The sequence below is a fragment of the Leopardus geoffroyi genome, chromosome D2 (assembly GCF_018350155.1).
Source record: "Leopardus geoffroyi isolate Oge1 chromosome D2, O.geoffroyi_Oge1_pat1.0, whole genome shotgun sequence".
Taxonomy (NCBI): Eukaryota; Metazoa; Chordata; class Mammalia; order Carnivora; family Felidae; genus Leopardus; species Leopardus geoffroyi.
This window is the reverse complement of record NC_059334.1, coordinates 67884118-67897509: the sequence shown is the minus strand read 5'-3', so window position 1 is coordinate 67897509 and position 13392 is coordinate 67884118. Positions and strand designations below refer to the sequence as shown.

At 43.1% G+C, this 13392-nt stretch overlaps 1 protein-coding gene across 7 annotated transcripts in view; it reads right to left on the bottom strand.

The window, feature by feature from the left end:
- The window catches only part of ADD3 (adducin 3), a 125128-nt gene extending 116689 nt beyond the window's left edge, over nucleotides 1-8439 (bottom strand). For 2 of the 7 annotated variants that reach the window (XM_045438846.1, XM_045438852.1), the window contains exon 1: nucleotides 5886-6240. The gene's annotated coding sequence lies outside the window, so the exon portion shown is untranslated. Of the gene's footprint in view, nucleotides 1-5687; nucleotides 5778-5885; nucleotides 6241-6515; nucleotides 6806-8095 lie in introns of those variants that run through there. The other 5 variants (XM_045438853.1, XM_045438847.1, XM_045438854.1 and 2 more) reach the window with 5 other exon arrangements.
- Nucleotides 8440-13392: the final 4953 nt, after the last annotated feature.

Below are 13392 nucleotides of genomic sequence, written 5' to 3'. Positions count from 1 at the left end.
TGTCAAAGCCTAGACATCTTTTACAACAACAGTTCAGCTTTGGCATAGTTAGAAAACAGACTATACTATCTTCCTAAGAAGGAAATGTACAGTAAAGTTTTTAATGTCGAAGATGGGTTTCATTCATTTGATAAAATGGTGATCATGGTACCACTTTTTGGGTTATGCTAGATAACACTGAAAGCCACATTCATTCTTTAAGGTTTCTAGGATACTCCTCATTAAATTGCTCTTTCAGTGTAGTAAGTAATGTCCTAGAAACCTGAGATTATTAATGCAGCTTTTCAAAGGTATCCAACAAAAATTAGTTTAAGGAAACAAGAGACTGATTCTCGTTATCTGTACTATCATCTAAGGCTTCAGAGTAAGTTAAACAGTACCATCTCAACATCCAAATAGGTTTTCAACTGTGCAATTAATTTTGAACTGCATTTTGAAACTTGTCCAGATATAAAAGATTATTAAAATACACGTGACATAAAGAGGTCACAAAGAGCTCACAAACCTTTTTTTCCTCCAACACTTAATTTTAATTAACACAAATTAATTTTCAGTTAAAATTGTCCAATGCATACTGTTGACACTCAGATTATGTATTGCATGAATTCCAGGTGAATAATTTTTTAACTTTACACGAAAGGAAGAATATCCCCCAAGTAGGATGGTTACACACATGTGTGTCCATAGCCAGTGACAGCCAGATGAAAAAAATAATTAAACTCATCTAGTTATTATATACAAGGGATAACTGACATGTTTTCTTTCAAGCCATACAAAAGACTTCTAACCTGTATGATAGGGAGGATTCTCAATACATACAACCCATTACAGTAAAAATTTCAGATTGTCTTGGCTTTTGGCCAAGAGAGCTTAGTCACTTGCAGAACCTGAAAGACCTCATAATAATCTCATCTATAAATATGCTGGAGGGGCACCTGGGTAGCTCAGTTGGTGAAACATCCAACTCTAGATTTCAGTTCAGGTCATGATCTCACAGTTCATGGGTTTGAGCCCTGCATAAGGGCTCAGAGCTGACAGTGTGGAGGTTGCTGGAGAGTCTCTCGCACTCTCTCTCTGCCCCTCCCCCATGCATGCATGAGCTCACTCTCACTGTTCTAAAATACATTTAAAAAATAAGTGGACTTGGGGCGCCTGGGTGGCGCAGTCGGTTAAGCGTCCGACTTCAGCCAGGTCACGATCTCGCGGTCCGGGAGTTCGAGCCCCGCGTCAGGCTCTGGGCTGATGGCTCAGAGCCTGGGGCCTGTTTCCGATTCTGTGTCTCCCTCTCTCTGCCCCTCCCCCGTTCATGCTCTGTCTCTCTCTGTCCCAAAAATAAATAAACGTTGAAAAAAAAAAAAAAAAAAATAAGTGGACTGGAATGGACCCCAAGATCAAATGATAAACCATTAACACAGAAGACATGAAAGAAAGTATTAGGGCACTCATTTTGAACCTCGATATGACAGTCTACAACTCCTCAATTTTAAATAAGGTGTCTGTTTAAAAGAATAGGGCTCTAATTAGACATTTAAGACTTTTTTTCTATTCAAACTCTACATATTTAGTATTTCCAAAGGATTTGGAAACAACCTTGAACGTTAATTCTAGCCAAAAAATGTAATGCTTATTTAGATGAGAAACAGTAACCTGTATCTTCAATATAGTTTGAGCTTCCTTAATTCAACATATGCTTGTTTTAAAACATTTTTTCCTGGGGCACCTGGGTGGCTCAGTTGGTTGAGGGTCCAACTTTGGATCAGGTCATGATCTTACAGTTTGTGAGTGTGAGCCCCCCATCGGGCTCTGTGCTGACAGCTCAGAGCCTGGAGCCTGCTTCAGATTCTGTGTTTCCCTCTCTCTGCCCCTTCCCTGTTCATGCTCTCTCTCCGTCTCTCAAAAATGAATAAACATTAAAAAAATTTTTTTTTCCTAACTTTATGTTTCACTAAACTATCAAAAAAAAGGACTTTTCAGTCCTCTACAGTAATTCCTTTTTTTTTTTTTAAAGTAGGTTCCAAGCCCAGCATGGAGCCCAATGTGGTACTTGAACTCACAACCCTGACATCAAGAGTCCAACACGCAACTGACTGAGCCACGCAGGTGCCCCTACACTAATACTTCTAAACATTACTTAAAACAGCTCCTAATTTGGGTTATGGTTTATGTGCCTGACCTCTCAACTACACTGGTGAAGCAGCAACACACAATTCCTTGAGGAATGTGACAAAGTATAAGCCACAAGTTATATCTTACAGCTAATTTTAGAAGGCATCGGAGGGGATATTTAGAACAAATTTAAGTTAAAATCCATCTTAGGTTGGTATGTTGTTGATAGTCAGAAGATCAGGCCTACTGATTTAGATACTGATTAGAACCAGAATCTCTCCAAGGGGAACTAGTGCCTCTTGGGCCTGGTGGGGCCCAACAACACCTACTAGTAAGTTTAAAAAAAAAAAAAAAGAGGACAGAGAGACACTTTAATATCTTTAGTAATTAAGAAGATAACATACGCTAGCTCAAATCCCAGCATCCTAGCTAAACATACATTGTATGAATCAAAAGAATCCTCTTCCAAAGTCAAGAGGTGATTCTACTTAATGCAGATTAATCACCACTCTTCATATTTAAAAACCTGGTGGTATTAACACAGCAAGTTGTAGCTAAACAAGCACAGGCGCAGCTGTAGTCTTGGGAACACCGCGAAGACCTTTCAATGATTTGTAACTACCATTGCAAGTATAATAGCAAGGCTCACTCCAGAGTCACACTCTGGGTTCAGAACCAGCCTGTAGCGCCTAGTAACTATACTCCTTGGACAAAATACTTAAACTTTCTATGTCTCTTTAGTCACTGGGTTGTCATGAGGAATAAGTAAAACATATAAAACTGGTGCAGAGGTAGAGGAAATAAATATTAGTAGTTACAAGTATTTGCTGAGTCTTCACTTGCTAGGTAGCGTAATAGAACCACCAGGAAAGAGTCATTTTCTATACTAACGATGGTAAACACATAAAGCACTGAGAACCATACTATATTCTAAACACTTTACATAACACCACTTGGTTAAGGTTCTGATTATCATTCCTTAACACTCTACAAACTGAATTTGTTCACAGATGGGTTTCTATGCTTTTTATAGGATTTCTCCCCTCAATACAAATGCTTCTTACACCCCGATGACACGCATAAGTGCTGCCCAGTACTGCTAACCACCTGCTTTGCAACAGAACAGATTAAACAGCTAACAACCTATATAGGCTCAGGTGTAACCAAAACAGACGTGATACACCTACTTTAGGAAACCTCAGAACTGCACAAGTGGGGCCTTACCTTGAGTCTAAACTTTAGGATTGCGTGTGGGAGCTGAAGCTATGTGCTCTTAGTCTCAAAGACATTCTGGTTTTACAAAGACCAAATCCACACTTTAAACATCACTGAGTGGAGCTCATGTTATTCCCAGTACAACATTATTGAAAAAAAGGGGCCAGAAATAGCAAAGTTACAATATAATTTTCTCATTTTTAGAATGTAAAACCTATCTTGAAAATACAATCCTTCTAGCATGAAAATAAATATTTCCCAGGTGTTTTATGATCACCTGTCATATCAGATGTTTACCAACATTTCCTGTTATCATACATGTAAAAAGCTATAACATATTGAATGTCCCAAAAAACAACAATCTCAAGAATTCTTAAATAATCTTTAACATTCAGGGCACCTGGGTAGCTCAGTAGGTTAAGCATCTGACTTCGGCTGAGGTTGTAATCCCAGTTTGTGGGTTTGGGCCCCACATCAAGCTCTCTGTTGTCAGCACAGAGCCTACTTCTGGTCCTCCAACTCCCTCTCTCTGTCTGCCCCTCCCCTGCTTGTGTGCTCCCGCGCATGTGCGCTATCTCTCTCTCTCAAAAATAAACAAACATTATGGGGTGTCTGGGTAGCTCAGTTGGTTCAATGTCTGACTTTGGCTCATGATCTCCTCGTCTGTGGGTTCAAGCCCCCTGTCGGGCTCTGTGCTGACAGTTTAGAGCCTGGAGCCAGCTTTGGATTCTGTGGTCTCCCTCTCTCTCTGCCCTTCCACCACACTCTCTCTCTCTCAAAAATAAACATTTTTTAAAAGTTTCAAAACTAAATAAACATTAAAAAAATTACATTTAACATTCAAAATTGATACACCACTTTTTCTTTAAAAACTATTACCAACATGCCAGTATTTGAGGTTGATTTTAAGAGTGAACTCTTCAGGGGAACCTGGGTGGCTCAGTGGGCTAAGCCTCTGACTTTGGCTCAGGTCATGATCTCATGGTTCTTGACTTCAAGCCTCACGTCCGGGTCTGTGCAGACAGCTCAGAGCCTGGAGCCTGCTTCAGATTCCGTATCTCCCTCTCTCTCTGCCCCTCCCCTGCTCACACTCTGTCTCTTTGTCTCTCTCTCTCAAGCTCTCTCAAAAATAAACACCTTAAAAAAAAAAAGTGAACTCTTTGAAAAGTTGAAGCATTAAATGTAGTGGCTTTTTTTTTTTTTTTTTTTTTGGCTCTCCCTGTCCAAAATTAATCTATTCAACTTAAGCAAAAGGAGTTAGAAGGCAATTACAATGCAATCAAGATTTAGAGACAAAAAAACTTTACACATATGCTCCCGAAGTTTAAACTTAACCGTATAAATGTGTGGGGACCATACCTTAATCACACAAATTTTTAACAAACATCTTATTTTAACGACAGATTACACTGCACTCTTAGTCTCTTTAACAATACCCTCTTTAGAAGTCTTCTGAAGTCCAAATTAGGATACACCAGGCATGATGCAGAGGCACTTCATTCCAGAAAAGCAACCACTTCACACTGCTAAATCTAACATGTTGTATAATTTAACATAAACACGGACACACGTTTATGCAGCTGGTTCCAACCCCAGAATCTTATCAACTCGCTCACCAAACTCAACTCGCTCATATAATCCCAACTCAAAACCTCCTGGCTAAGTGAAATTCCATTTTTCTCCTTACCACTACAGTGGTCGATTGCAACAGCACATGTGCCAAAGAAATGAGTGGTTTTACTACGCTCCCATTTTAAGCGGGCACCTACTTGCAATTAAATCTCTGCAACAAAAAAGTTCACCTGAGGCCATTCTTGCCAATTTAATGGAGGCCTAGTTTCTTCTACCTGTCTCTGTGGTCTTGCCTCAGCTATAGGATACTTCCAAAGAGGCTGGACGTGCCCCAAACACCAGCAAAGCGGACCCACTGCCAACTCTGCTTGTCACCCCAGGCAGGAAGCACAACCTAACGTGTGAGCGTTTGTAGGGGTGTGTGTGCGCGCCGGAGGATGGGGACGCGCGGATCACAAGAGAAAGGTAGTTGAATACTTTCAACTTGTAACAGAAGTTTTTTTCAATGAGGAAAACAAACCAACATTCCTTCCCTTACCTCCCTCCACCTTTTCCAAGTGCAGCAACCTCCCACCCTCTGGGAGCGCACCTTCAGGGCTAAGGTTCCCAAATCACTGACGCTTCAACTAGCTCACAATTTTCAGAACGCCTCACCCTCTCCAGGGAAACCAGAGGGCGCCCTAGAATCGGGCCCACCCCGCGGCGCCCCAAGGCCCTCCCCCGCAAATCTATTCCCCTCGCACCAGCCCAAGGCTCCCATTTCGGCCCCCGGGCGGGGGCAGAGAGAGATTCACCTGAGGCCGCAGGAACATCCAATAGGAAGTCCCATCGGCCCCGCAAGCCGCGCCGCTCCAGCCCCCGCGAGACCCCCTGGAAGGGTCCCGCCGCTCCAGCCCCCGCCGACCCCCTGGAAGGGTCCCGCAGCCCAGCCCCGCGCGGGCGCCCGCCGTTGAGGGGCTCAACGACGGCGCCTTCTCTCCCCTCAGGATTACCTCGCAGCTCGCTTCGCGCAGCGGGCTTTGTGCTTTCCTTCCTCCTTCTCCGCGGCCGCCGGGACTGCAGCGGCCGCTCGATCAGCCGCCGCCGCCTCTTAAGCGCCGCGAGGCTCCAGAGGGGAGGGCAGAAGGGGAGGGGGCGTGAGAAGGGAGGGACCTGGGCGCCAAGCCCTCTGCAGCAGGAAGCGGCGACACCTGGGTCGCGATGCCTTTGGCTCTCGCTCACAGTTTTTAAAAAAATAATTTAAACCCCCTTCCTTCCCCTCCCGCCACTCGCCCTGGCGACCGTTACCGGCGGGCCGCTCGCGCTCTGGCGGGACTGGCCAAGCGCCCCCGGTACGTCCTCTGACCACGCCCCCTAAGCCCCGCCCTTAGGCCCCCAAGCGCCCCTGGCTCCGCCCCCCAAAGGCTCGCCCCGCAGCCCCCAAACGCCCCTGGTCCCGCCCCTTGGGCCCCCGAGCGTCCTAGCCCCGCCCCTCGGAATCACAGGATGTTCTGGGCCCCGCCCCCTTAGGGCCCCGCCCCTCGCGGCCCCTACGGCCCCTCTCGAGCCTTGGCTCCGCCCGCTGCGGCCCCCTCCCCGCCCTCTAGCACCACATCTGTGCAGCCGCCGCCGCCAGGACCTACCGGGCGGCTGGGCCTCTCGGAGGGCCTGGCGCTAGGCGGCTGCTTGGCACCTCTTCAACGTCCTCCTTTGGCTTATGCAGTTCCGATCCGTGGCGTCCCCTGAGGGTCGGAGGGGGAAACGACCCCGATACGGAAACCCGAGTACCAGGAGGAGGAGAGGCACCTCAGAAATATTGCCCGCCCTAACCTGAGCGAGCCTTCCCCGTCCCAAGGCTGAACCGCCGCTTTCTGTCAACCTCTGCCGCCTACTCTGGCTGCTGGGTGTTGAGAGGGAGGCCACTGCTGAGGTTCGACCTCCGCACGCCCCCCATAGGAGGGGCCTAGATTTTCTCAGCATGCTTGCCTATTGGGCGCTTCCTGCCCCCCCCCCCCCCCCGCCCACGTCCACAGAGGGGCAGGGCAGGGGTTCTCTCAATCCTGGTCCACTTGGACCAGTGGAGGGTCTTCACCCCTACTCTGGCCCCTGGCCTTGTGACCTTATAAGAGCTGACATCATGGAGGGGAAACGTCGAGGGAGGCAGCGCCAGCCTTGAAAATGAATTCGGCGCTGGGTAAACTTTTGCAACGTGCAGTAGCAGGGATGTGGATCCATCCACAGGTGACACTGAGCCCCCCAACCCCATCGCCCAGACACGTTTCTCACCCTAAGCTATTCTCGAGACAGACCTCCCAGGAATGTATATCTTTTTCTGCCACCTACGACTGGCACATCCCTCCCTCACACGTGTCCTCCACGGGCACGAATCCACTCACAAGCACACCCCTCCAAGCGCCATTCTGGTTATTCATGGTCCCTTGAGTCAACCCCACCCTACCAAGCAGAACAAACTTCATTCCCCACCCTTATCTCCCTTGGTTTCCAAGGCACTGGCGACAGTCCATTTCATTTCCTTCCTCCTCTGCAGACTCTTCTCTTCCCCCTCAAATACTTCATGCCATCCCCCTCATCTTCATCCCCTCCCTCTTCCCAAAAAATGTGCTAATTAAAATGTAGTTTCCTCTTCCCACATATGAAGTGTGGAAAATGAATCTTGTGTTGGCACAAACTGTGATTCATTTATCCTCATTTTCTCTCTCCACTGGACTAAGGCTATAGAAATTTCAGTCTACCACCATCTCCCATCTGCTCAAAATCTAACCATGCCTTATGATTTTTAAATACCCCTAAAGGATCATGGGGAAGGCTTCCTAACTTTGGGGAGAAAATATTTAGAAAACGCTCTGCCTGTCATTTTATTTGGCATTTAAAAATATCTGCAGTATTTGAGAGAGAGAGATTGGGAGTGGCTGGATGTTTTCTCGCATTTATAAAGCAAAAAATGAAAAGCTTTTGCATGCATCAAGGTTAGCCTTTTAATAAACAGCAAAAAAAAAAAAAAAAGTATGTTAACAGCACTTATCAAACAATAGTCTCCAGTATATACAGCATTTGCCAGTCACAAATCTAGACACCCCCCCTTCCCCCCGCAAAGGAAGACAAATTAACATAATCCATTTCAAGCATGTCTGATGAGCAAGCTTTTCCAGGATCATTCCCTTTCCCACAGTTTCTGGACAGAACGGATAAAAGATCGGCTCACCTGCTGAAGATGCAAGGCTTTCTTGCGTCCAGGGTAGTAGACGTGTGTGTCTTCTGTTCTGTAGGTGTGGATTCTGCAGTGCTGCACAGAAACCCACTGCAGCCACAGACCGGCAGCGGCAGCGGCAGTGGCGGTGGCGGCGGCTGCAGCAGCAGCAGCAGCAGCAGCTTCTCCCAATGCTGAGTAGTAAAGTGTGTGACTTAGCAGAGACTCCCCAGATACCATTAGGCGCTTACTTATAAAAGAGGAGGCGGAATCTTTCTTAAAGGAATGGGTTTTGTTTCTCCTCTCTACTATTGCTTCATAACAAGCAGAAGCAGGGACTTTTTGGGACTGAGTAAAGCAGTGCAGCTGTGGGAGGTCAAGGTTAAAATTAACTGGACTGATTTAGTATGAATCAATGAATTGCTGGAAGCATACGTTAGTTTTAAAGAGCCCTAGTAACTTCAAACATCCGGGTCCATGGCAAAAATAAAGTGGTGTGCCTGAAAACTGGTTAGTATTTTGTGCTAATATTTAATTTACAATCATTGCGCTAAAATGATAACCGAATAAAAGGAAGTTACTAGCATTTAATACAAGTATGCCGAAAAGAATAATAAAATGAAACTCATTTATGTGACTGGGAGCAATGGAGTCAAGCCTTCTAACACTTATAAGGATACCTGGAATTTCAGTGAATGTTGATATTAGAAAACATATTATTGACAGATTTCAGTGTGTATTCATGTTATAAAAAAATCACAGTATTATTTATAAAAATACTGAAAAATGTATCTAAAATAATTCTGGACCATAATAGCAAAGCACTGTTATTTCAGTGGCAATTCAAAAGTCAGCAAAATTAAGAAACTCATAGGTAGACTAACTTACTTTAAATGCATCTGAATCTACTATTTAGACTATTAAAATATGATGCGCCCATACAGGATGAACTTGATAGTCTACATTATGACTTTAAATTTTATTCGATAATTAATATGCCTTGATTTAAGCATGGAACAGCTGTGATTATTTTCTTCATAAGTAAATGTAGAGGTGTGGTTCATAATGTGAATAGAGAAAAATCTGGAAAGTGTTTTGCCATTGATTTTCTTTTCAGGGCCTTTGCTGGGTGCATATGTGATCTTGAGGTAATAAGTAATCTTATTTGATCCTTTGTTCCCTATTTTGTAAAATGAGGAAGTTGGGTTGAAATTTTCCCTTAGCATTCCAAAATACAATGATTTTGTGACATTTATGTGCTTATTTTTTTTTTTAATTTAATGCAAGTGTGTCTCATTCTAAATTACTCTTCATGAAAACTTGGATTAAAAATAAATCTTTATTTTTTATTTATTTATTTTTTTTAAAGTTTATTTATTTTTGGGACAGAGAGAGACAGAGACACAGAATCGGAAACAGGCTCCAGGCTCTGAGCCATCAGCCCAGAGCCCGACGCGGGGCTCGAACTCACGGACCGCGAGATCGTGACCTGGCTGAAGTCGGACGCTTAACCGACTGCGCCACCCAGGCGCCCCAAATAAATCTTTATTTTAAACGTATAACCAGAGTTTGTTATTTATTGCCATTTGGGGAATTATTTTGCAAATCAAATAATCATTATTGTAAAATGAATAAACTTAATTTTATCTGACTTAAGATTTTGTATCTAACTATGATGAATTTTCCTGAAGCAGGACCCTACTGTATTGCTAAGTATATTGAGTGGAGTACATAATTTTTGTTTAATAATAACGAAAACATCTAAAAACTAAGCATCACTGGATGGTAGAGTTGGAACAGAGTTTAGAGCTCACTGACTCGAATCCTGAAATTGTATAAATGGAAAAAATGGAAACCCAGAGAAGCAAAATGGGGACAGAGCTGGGATTTACTCTGAGTCTCCACTCTTCACATACACACAAGGCAAATAAACACCACATATGGACATACACACACTTTCACATACCCACAAAGAGGGCTGAGCTGGACCCGGCACAACAAAAATCAGTAGTTTCCTTCAGTGACACTATTTACGTACATTTAGTATAAACTAAGGAATACCAAACAAGTACTTACGATGTGTGTAATATTAGCACAAAATTTGCCTTTGGATTTACACTAGAAAGTGAAGGAATTTGTCCAGGAAAATGCTTTTTTCAAAAAGTGACTTCCGGGGCACCCGCATGGCCTAATCAGTTAGACAGTTGGGCCTCCCACTTTGGCTCAGGTCATGATCTCAGGGCTCATGAGTTCAAGCCCCACATCGGACTCTATGCTGACAGCTCAGAACCTGGAGCCTGCTTGGGATTTGTCTCTCTCTGCCCCTCCCCTGATCTCTCTCTGTCTCTGTGTCTCTCTGAACAATAGATAAACATATAAATAAAGAAATAAAGTGACTTCCAAGGAAACACTCATTAGCAAACTCTTGGCTTATCTTCCACTCAAATGACAGGGCCTTCGATTCTGTTGGTTGTTTTCCTCGTGCCCACTGGTGCCTCTGTTCCCTTTTGTCTACATCCTTAAGCATGTCTGCCAAGAGGAAAAGTTTGTTAAGGAGCCAGGCAGGGGAAAGTATTGTAGACTTAATTGTGGCCTTCAGAGATGCTTTTTGGAAGTCATTTTTTGTGTTAGATACTAACATTTTCCCTTAAATCCTGATCTGGTGTTCCTGGTAAAGAACCTGGCACCAACCTAAGCCTACTCTCCCTAGTTTCAAGGGGTCATTATAATTAGTCTGTGTTATATTAGATGACATAGCAAACTTGGTGTTATGTGTATCTGGCAGGACAATTTATCACCTTGACTTAAAAAAATAATGCTTGCTACAGGGAGAAAATTAAAGGAAATTAGGTGCCCAATTTCTTCATCTGTTTTGGTTTATCTTGCTCTTCTGCGAGGAAGGCATGTCGTCTACCAGGTGGTAATAGGCAGTGAATAAAATGGCAATTATCTTCATAATTCATCCCCCCCCATCAAATACATTTCTTTGTATCATCCCCAAAGTGCTGAGTACAGTCTCTTATATAAAGGCACTTAATAGATACTTTAAAAAATGAATACGCGAATTAATGAATGAATAGCCCCCAAAATATCCAGAAACTGATTACAAAGTGTTTCTGTTTGTTTGTAATTTGCATTGTCTGAAACAACTGACTCTATTCTCTACCTCCCTTTTCTAACACAGTCATGATCTAAGAGAAACAATCTCCTTTCTGTAGAGCTCTTTAGGCATGCCTGATTTGTATTCTCCAATTAAATTGTAGCTGCAAATCTCCACATGAACTCTGGGTAGATCGAGCCGTAGCCAAGACGCTTTCTGCCAAGAAAACACAGGCTTAAGTTTCAAAATTCCAGTGCTCCAGTTCTAGTTGTGACACCAACTGGTTATGTGACCTCAGAGAAGTTTCTTGACATGCTTATGCCTCAGTCTAGCCATCTTTTAGGTGGTGGTGACGGTGGATTATACCTGGTATACCTACTTCCCAGGGTTGTTGTGAAGTTCAGATGAAATAATAAATGTAAAAATGCTTTGAAGTTTTCAAAGGACTATGTAACTGTAAGGTATTATTATAGGCAGATGTATTTAAAATCAATTACCTAGTTCAAGGGACTTTAGCCTAAACAACCTGTTTTACTACTTATTGTTTCAGAAAGCAAACAGGTTTATCTCTCCCTGTGTGTGCATGTGTGCATTCACCCTGCTGCTTCCAATTTAACAGCTTTGAGGCTCTGAGGCTCTTCCCCTACCCGGGGAATATGCATCTGCGGTTGAATATGAAGCGCTAAGACTTGATTATAGAGACCGCTCCCCCATTCCTTCTCCCAAATTTACCTATTAAAAAAAGTTCTCAGAAAAAGTAAACTCAGTGAAGCACAACAGGCTTTTCATACTATGTATTGTCATGTACCTAATCGGAGGGGCTAGGTGACCCATTCATTTGAAACTTGGTCATCCTATATACATTTTGAGCACCATTTTATGCCAGGCCCATCTGGAAAGTACTTGGGGAACAGAGTAGGAAGAACTGACATGAAATTCATGCTAATGAGTTCTTCGTTACCTAAGGAGATGTAATCTGGACAATACTCAAAGATTCATCAACATATCTTATTGGTACTATGTGACCTATATGGTTTATTTTAGAGGAATTATCTCAGCTAAATACCTGACAGGTCCTTATACAACTGTTTCAGTAATCAGGGCTGATACATTTCTGTAACATTAATGAAATATCATCCTTAGTGGTCTCCTCCTCTTTTTAAAAAAGGTATTTATACTCATTTATTCATTTACCATTTGGCGAGACTTTTAAAATCATCATAGCTAAATAAATAGCTGCCAGTAAATAAGCAACTAATAACCAAACAACCGCTATAAATAAGATACTCTGAATGAGAAGTGCCTTCGCAGGTGGGACATAAAAACTCATACAAAATAATAAAAAAAAAGTATACAAAATCAATTTAAGTTATCAGTATCTATGTAGAGAAACTGTAAAATGAATACAAATGTGCAAGTGCTGTGTGAACCTAAAATACATCAGTTTATCTTTACATTTCATAGGCCTTAAGGACATAGGCCTTAAGATTTCAGCTGTTACTCTTTAATATATATGTCCGAATTCCTGATTTCAAAAATGGGTGTTTCAGGGGCACCTGGGTGGCTCAGTCGGTTAAGCATCAATTCTTGGTTTCAGCTCAGGTCATGGTCAAGGCCCACATCGGGCTCTACTTTGACAGTGTAGAACATGCTTGGGATTCTCTCTCTCTCCCCCTCTCTCTGCCCCTCCTGCACTCTCTCTCTCTTTTGCTCTCAAAATAAATAAACTTAAAAAAAATTTTTTTTAAAAATAAGAACAGGCGTTTTAATCCTTATGGCACTATTTCTATAATGTGATCAGTAACCACCAGCGACAGAAATACTTAGGGCTCTTTCCTGCAATACTGATTCTTGGGCTCTATCCGTGAATTGGAATATTTTAGGGTGAGCCCTGGGTTGAGAGTTTTTTAAAGCAGTTCAAGGGATTCTCATGTACCAAAATTTGGGCACTGCTATCCTTTAGGAACAATGCAATGTATGGAGATTCTCAGAGTCACAATGAGTAAAATGCAGATGGGTCCTTTTTCATTATGTGAGAGGCATTCAGAGGAGCACTGACCCTGGATCCACTCCTTCTATGGCATCACTTGGGCAAGATACTAAACTTCCTGAGTCCCAGCGTCCTCATTTGTAAGATATTACATGTTTGACCGTGTTATTGTGAGGATTAAACAACATATGGAGAGCTTCTACTCTAAAACCTGACATAATG